This window comes from Montipora capricornis, chromosome 14 (genome assembly GCF_036669925.1).
Source record: "Montipora capricornis isolate CH-2021 chromosome 14, ASM3666992v2, whole genome shotgun sequence".
Lineage (NCBI taxonomy): Eukaryota > Metazoa > Cnidaria > Anthozoa > Scleractinia > Acroporidae > Montipora > Montipora capricornis.
The window spans coordinates 6,040,382-6,047,315 of record NC_090896.1 but is presented as its reverse complement, the minus strand read 5'-3'; the positions used below and the strand labels follow the sequence as shown (position 1 = coordinate 6,047,315).

The following is a 6,934-nucleotide window of genomic DNA, read 5'->3' as shown; positions in this document are numbered from 1 at the left end:
TATTTTTTACTTTTCTGTCTGCACTTTTAGTGGAACAAATTTTATTCTCAGTGATTTTAGTCTTTAAAAAGTTATATTTGTGAAAGAGCAATCGTTGTGTTATCGTAATACGGGAAGGAGTGGCCACTAACTGTGAAACCGCAGCTGACAATTTAGGCTCCAAAAGAGTTTCCTCAATTCATCTGAGTGCATACTCAACCTACTTAAAATGAGGATCACCAATTTAACCTGTAAAAAGGGATTCAAGCTGACACCGGGTTTTAACTGCAATTGCGCACATAGTTACGTACTCCTATCAAATCTCGACCCTTCCCGTTCACCGTTAACAAGCAAAATTGTTTTACTGAAAAATTCAAATACATTTCTATTATACAAGAAATTGTAAGACCTTCCAATCACTTAACTGCAAAACTAATACTAAACAATTCTCCGCGCTTTTTGTCAAGGTGATAAGTTTTACAATTCTCCTAATCAGTCCCATGGTGTTTCTGCCAACTCCCTATTTATAAGTAAGATTATTAATGTATAATGCGGTTGTTTATTGTTTACTACGAAATTCATGTTTGTTGAAGATTTGAAGTGGAATCTCTGCACTTTTTGGCCTTTTATGTTATTTCATCTCTTCCAAATTCCGATTCTCTAATTATCTCCGTCGTTCGATAGTTAGAATAGATCCATTCTAGGTCATGTTACTGGGGAGGTCTTGCCCAAGTTGGTTCAGACGGATAATGCGTCTCTAGTATAAAAACGGACAATGATTCGGATGTTTTTCCTGATTTTCCGTCCTCTGTCACAGTCACGAAAAATCGGATTGTTACACAGTTTTGGCATGACATGCGTTGACATCATTTTTGGCAGAAGGCAAGATAAGGAACAGTATTCGTTTTTCAATTTCTCGGAATAACTGCTTTCGTTTTGGATTTTATACAACACTTCATTGAAATTCGTGTCATGCATGATCACTGTGAAACTCGAAAAACCGTGAAGTCCAAACATAACAATACGTCTGCAATGTTAATTGTATGTATAGTGATCAATCAAAGTAAAACCCACAATAGGATACCATAAATAATCATACCAGTGTTCACGGATCTCCGAGATTCGCAGTAACAGTTTGACAGACTGTATTACCTTTTTTTTGCCCTTTCTGTTGCTGGAGTTCTTTTAAGGAAGCTATACCACTTTTTAGTGATCTGTGAAAGTGAAGGAATGTTCCACACTTAATTTAATTAATTCAATGGATGTCAGTAAAGAGGTGACTCGGTTGTGTCAACAATATCGACTTCCAATGTAAAAAGAGTGGAAGAAAAGAGAAAAAAAAACCTGTTTTCTTTTTGCAACAATTGGAAAACGTTTATTGACAGTTTTATCCTACAAAGACCAGCCTGCGAGCTGCCTCCCAGTGGTTCGAGGTACATGAAGAGGATGCTTGACTGCTCGACTGTTCGAATGCGCAGGCTAAACAAAGGCAAAAAGGTGTTGTCAGATGCGGTTTTACAGTCAGTGGCCACGTCTTTCTATTGCCTAAGAGGTATAGGGTGCCAAAACCCGGTCGAAAAAACATACCGTACACACATAGAGAGACAAACGCGTCAAGCACAAAGAGCTTATCTGCCCAGCTGTTTACCTAACTAATCTGGAATAGGTAAAACAATTCGATCTTTGATGCAACAAATAAATCACTAGAGGAATTCATTTATAAGAAAATTGTTTAAATTTTTGTAAATAGTAAGTACTAAACAAATTTCTACTTTTGCGCTAAAACAAGTTGCTGGAGGTACTTCGAATTCTGATTATTGATCCCGCTGTTTGTGATATTATTTATCGCTCGGATAAATCGTTTATAAAACGTACTTTCAATTCGTCGAGAATTATCGAGAGGGTAGAGCAGTACAAAGCTCTTAACGGGGAAACACGTGATCTGTCAAAGTAAAAGAATGTTCCGCCCATATCATAATTTAAAGACTCTTGAGAGGAAGTCGACAAGCGCTATTAATACCGTAGTTCATTCGTTCAAAAACAAAGCACCCATTGAAAATCCCGGAGCAAAGGAGATAGGTAGGTTCTTAGTAAAGGTTAGTACTACGGTTTATCGCACACTTTTTCCTTAGTGATCATAAAAAAAAATCCAACAAACAATTCTTGGTCCAATTCTTGATCCAATCAAAGGAACAGAAAGTGGATGAATCGCATCTCCTGGCTCCGCGCGCACTTCCAAAAAAAATAGAACCTTCGTACCGACTTCATTACTAAAGGCGACTTTCAGAACGAGACAGGATACAATAGATGTTATTATTATTATGCTAATAAGTGGCTGGGTATTCAGCAGAAAACCTTTATTTTTTTCTATTTTTTACTTTTCTGTCTGCACTTTTAGTGGGACAAATTTTATTCTCAGTGATTTTAGTCTTTAAAAAGTTATATTTGTGAAAGAGCAATCGTTGTGTTATCGTAATACGGGAAGAAGTGGCCACTAACTGTGAAACCGCAGCTGAAAATTTAGGCTCCAAAAGAGTTTCCTCAATTCATCTGAGTGCATACTCAACCTACTTAAAATGAGGATCACCAATTTAACCTGTAAAAAGGGATTCAAGCTGACACCGGGTTTTAACTGCAACATATACACCTTGCAATTGCGCACATAGTTACGTACTCCTATCAAATCTCGACAGTTCCCGTTCACTCTTAACAAACCAAATTGTTTTACTGAAAAATTCAAATAGATTTCTACTATACAAGAAATTGTAAGACCTTCCAATTACTTAACTGCAAAACTAATACTAAACAATTCTCCGCGCTTTTTGTCAAGGTCATAAGTTTTACAATTCTCCTAATCAGTCCCATGGTGTTTCTGCCAACTCCCTATTTATAAGTAAGATTATTAATGTATAATGCGGTTGTTTATTGTTTCCTACGAAATTCATGTTTGTTGAAGATTTGAAGTGGAATCTCTGTACTTTTTGGCCTTTTATGTTATTTCATCTCTTCCAAATTCCGATTCTCTAATTATCTCCGTCGTTCGTTAGTTAGAATAGATCCATTCTAGGTCATGTTACTGGGGAGGTCTTGCCCAAGTTCGTTCAGACGGATAATGCGTCTCTAGTATAAAAACGCACAATGATTCGGATGTTTTTCCTGATTTTCCGTCCTCTGTGACAGTCACGAAAAATCGGATTGTTACACAGTTTTGGCATGACATGCGTTGACATCATTTTTGGCAGAAGGCAAGATAAGGAACAGTATTCGTTTTTCAATTTCTCGGAATAACTGCTTTCGTTTTGGATTTTATACAACACTTCATTGAAATTCGTGTCATGCATGATCACTGTGAAACTCGAAAAACCGTGAAGTCCAAACATAACAATACGTCTGCAATGTTAATTGTATGTATAGTGATCAATCAAAGTAAAACCCACAATAGGATACCATAAATAATCATACCAGTGTTTACTGATCTCCGAGTTTCGCAGTAAGAGTTTGACAGACTGTATTACCTTTTTTTTGCCCTTTCTGTTGCTGGAGTTCTTTTAAGGAAGCTATACCACTTTTTAGTGATCTGTCAAAGTGAAGGAATGCTCCACACTTAATTTAATTAATTCAATGGGTGTCAGTAAAGAGGTGACTCGGTTGTGTCAACAATATCGACTTCCAATGTAAAAAGAGTGGAGGAAAGGAAAAAAAAAACCTGTTTTCTTTTTGCAACAATTGGAAAACGTTTATTGACAGTTTTATCCTACAAAGACTAGCCTGCGAGCAGCCTCCCAGTGGTTCGAGGTACATGAAGAGGATGCTTGACTGCTCGACTGTTCGAATGCGCAGGCTAAACAAAGGCAAAAAGGTGTTGTCAGATGCGGTTTTACAGTCAGTGGCCACGTCTTCCTATTGCCTTAAGAGGTATACGGTGCCAAAACCCGGTCGAAAAAACATACCGTACACACATAGAGAGACCCACTGCTGTTTACCTAACTAATCTGGAATAGGTAAAACAATTCGATCTTTGATGCAACAATAAATCACTAGAAGAATTCATTTATAAGAAAATTGTTTAAATTTTAGTAAATAGTAAGTACTAAACAAATTTCTACTTTTGCGCTAAAACAAGTTGCTGGAGGTACTTCGAATTCTGATTATTGATCCCGCTGTTTGTGATATTATTTATCGCTCTGATAAATCGTTTATAAAACGTACTTTCAATTCGTCGAGAATTATCGAGAGGGTAGAGCAGTACAAAAGCTCTTAACGGGGAAACACGTGATCTGTCAAAGTAAAAGAATGTTCCGCCCATATCATGGTTTAAAGACTCTTGAGAGGAAGTCGACAAGCGCTATTAATACCGTAGTTCATTCGTTCACAAACAAAGCACCCATTGAAAATCCCGGAGCAAAGGAGATAGGTAGGTTCTTAGTAAAGGTTAGTAATACGGTTTATCGCACACTTTTTCCTTAGTGATCATAAAAAAAATCCAACAAACAATTCTTGGTCCAATTCTTGATCCAATCAAAGGAACAGAAAGTGGATGAATCGCATCTCCTGGCTCCGCGCGCACTTCTAAAAAAATAGAACCTTCGTACCGACTTCATTACTAAAGGCGACTTTCAGAACGAGACAGGATACAATAGATGTTATTATTATTATGCTAATAAGTGGCTGGGTATTCAGCAGAAAACCTTTATTTTTTTCTATTTTTTACTTTTCTGTCTGCACTTTTAGTGGAACAAATTTTATTCTCAGTGATTTTAGTCTTTAAAAAGTTATATTTGTGAAAGAGCAATCGTTGTGTTATCGTAATACGGGAAGGAGTGGCCACTAACTGTGAAACCGCAGCTGACAATTTAGGCTCCAAAAGAGTTTCCTCAATTCATCTGAGTGCATACTCAACCTACTTAAAATGAGGATCACCAATTTAACCTGTAAAAAGGGATTCAAGCTGACACCGGGTTTTAAGTGCAACACATACACCTTGCAATTGCGCACATAGTTACGTACTCCTATCAAATCTCGACCCTTCCCGTTCACTGTTAACAAACAAAATTGTTTTACTGAAAAATTCAAATACATTTCTATTATACAAGAAATTGTAAGACCTTCCAATTACTTAACTGCAAAACTAATACTAAACAATTCTCCGCGCTTTTTGTCAAGGTCATAAGTCTTACAATTCTCCTAATCAGTCCCATGGTGTTTCTGCCAACTCCCTATTTATTAGTAAGATTATTAATGTATAATGCTGTTGTTTATTGTTTCCTACGAAATTCATGTTTGTTGAAGATTTGAAGTGGAATCTCTGTACTTTTTGACCTTTTATGCTATTTCATCTCTTCCAAATTCCGACTCTCTAATTATCTCCGTCGTTCGTTAGTTAGAATAGATCCATTCTAGGTCATGTTACTGGGGAGGTCTTGCCCAAGTTCGTTCAGACGGATAATGCGTCTCTAGTATAAAAACGCACAATGATTCGGATGTTTTTCCTGATTTTCCGTCCTCTGTGACAGTCACGAAAAATCGGATTGTTACACAGTTTTGGCATGACATGCGTTGACATCATTTTTGGCAGAAGGCAAGATAAGGAACAGTATTCGTTTTTCAATTTCTCGGAATAACTGCTTTCGTTTTGGATTTTATACAACACTTCATTGAAATTCGTGTCATGCATGATCACTGTGAAACTCGAAAAACCGTGAAGTCCAAACATAACAATACGTCTGCAATGTTAATTGTATGTATAGTGATCAATCAAAGTAAAACCCACAATAAGATACCATAAATAATCATACCAGTGTTTACTGATCTCCGAGTTTCGCAGTAAGAGTTTGAAAGACTGTATTACCTTTTTTTTGCCCTTTCTGTTGCTGGAGTTCTTTTAAGGAAGCTATACCACTTTTTAGTGATCTGTCAAAGTGAAGGAATGCTCCACACTTAATTTAATTAATTCAATGGGTGTCAGTAAAGAGGTGACTCGGTTGTGTCAACAATATCGACTTCCAATGTAAAAAGAGTGGAGGAAAGGAAAAAAAAAACCTGTTTTCTTTTTGCAACAATTGGAAAACGTTTATTGACAGTTTTATCCTACAAAGACTAGCCTGCGAGCAGCCTCCCAGTGGTTCGAGGTACATGAAGAGGATGCTTGACTGCTCGACTGTTCGAACGCGCAGGCTAAACAAAGGCAAAAAGGTGTTGTCAGATGCGGTTTTACAGTCAGTGGCCACGTCTTCCTATTGCCTTAAGAGGTATACGGTGCCAAAACCCGGTCGAAAAAACATACCGTACACACATAGAGAGACCCACTGCTGTTTACCTAACTAATCTGGAATAGGTAAAACAATTCGATCTTTGATGCAACAATAAATCACTAGAAGAATTCATTTATAAGAAAATTGTTTAAATTTTAGTAAATAGTAAGTACTAAACAAATTTCTACTTTTGCGCTAAAACAAGTTGCTGGAGGTACTTCGAATTCTGATTATTGATCCCGCTGTTTGTGATATTATTTATCGCTCTGATAAATCGTTTATAAAACGTACTTTCAATTCGTCGAGAATTATCGAGAGGGTAGAGCAGTACAAAAGCTCTTAACGGGGAAACACGTGATCTGTCAAAGTAAAAGAATGTTCCGCCCATATCATGGTTTAAAGACTCTTGAGAGGAAGTCGACAAGCGCTATTAATACCGTAGTTCATTCGTTCACAAACAAAGCACCCATTGAAAATCCCGGAGCAAAGGAGATAGGTAGGTTCTTAGTAAAGGTTAGTACTACGGTTTATCGCACACTTTTTCCTTAGTGATCATAAAAAAAATCCAACAAACAATTCTTGGTCCAATTCTTGATCCAATCAAAGGAACAGAAAGTGGATGAATCGCATCTCCTGGCTCCGCGCGCACTTCTAAAAAAATAGAACCTTCGTACCGACTTCATTACTAAAGGCGACTTTCAGAA

At 37.2% G+C, this 6,934-nt stretch overlaps 1 protein-coding gene across 4 annotated transcripts in view; it reads left to right on the top strand.

The window, feature by feature from the left end:
- LOC138033482 (uncharacterized) overlaps window positions 1–6,934 on the top strand; it is a 59,699-nt gene that overhangs the window by 350 nt on the left and 52,415 nt on the right. The window contains exon 1 of one of the 4 annotated variants that reach the window (XM_068881224.1): window positions 2,003–2,058. The exons of 1 other annotated variant lie outside the window; for it this stretch is intronic. The gene's annotated coding sequence lies outside the window, so the exon portion shown is untranslated. Of the gene's footprint in view, window positions 1–2,002; window positions 2,059–6,658; window positions 6,744–6,934 lie in introns of those variants that run through there. 2 more of the 4 variants (XM_068881222.1, XM_068881225.1) reach the window with 2 other exon arrangements.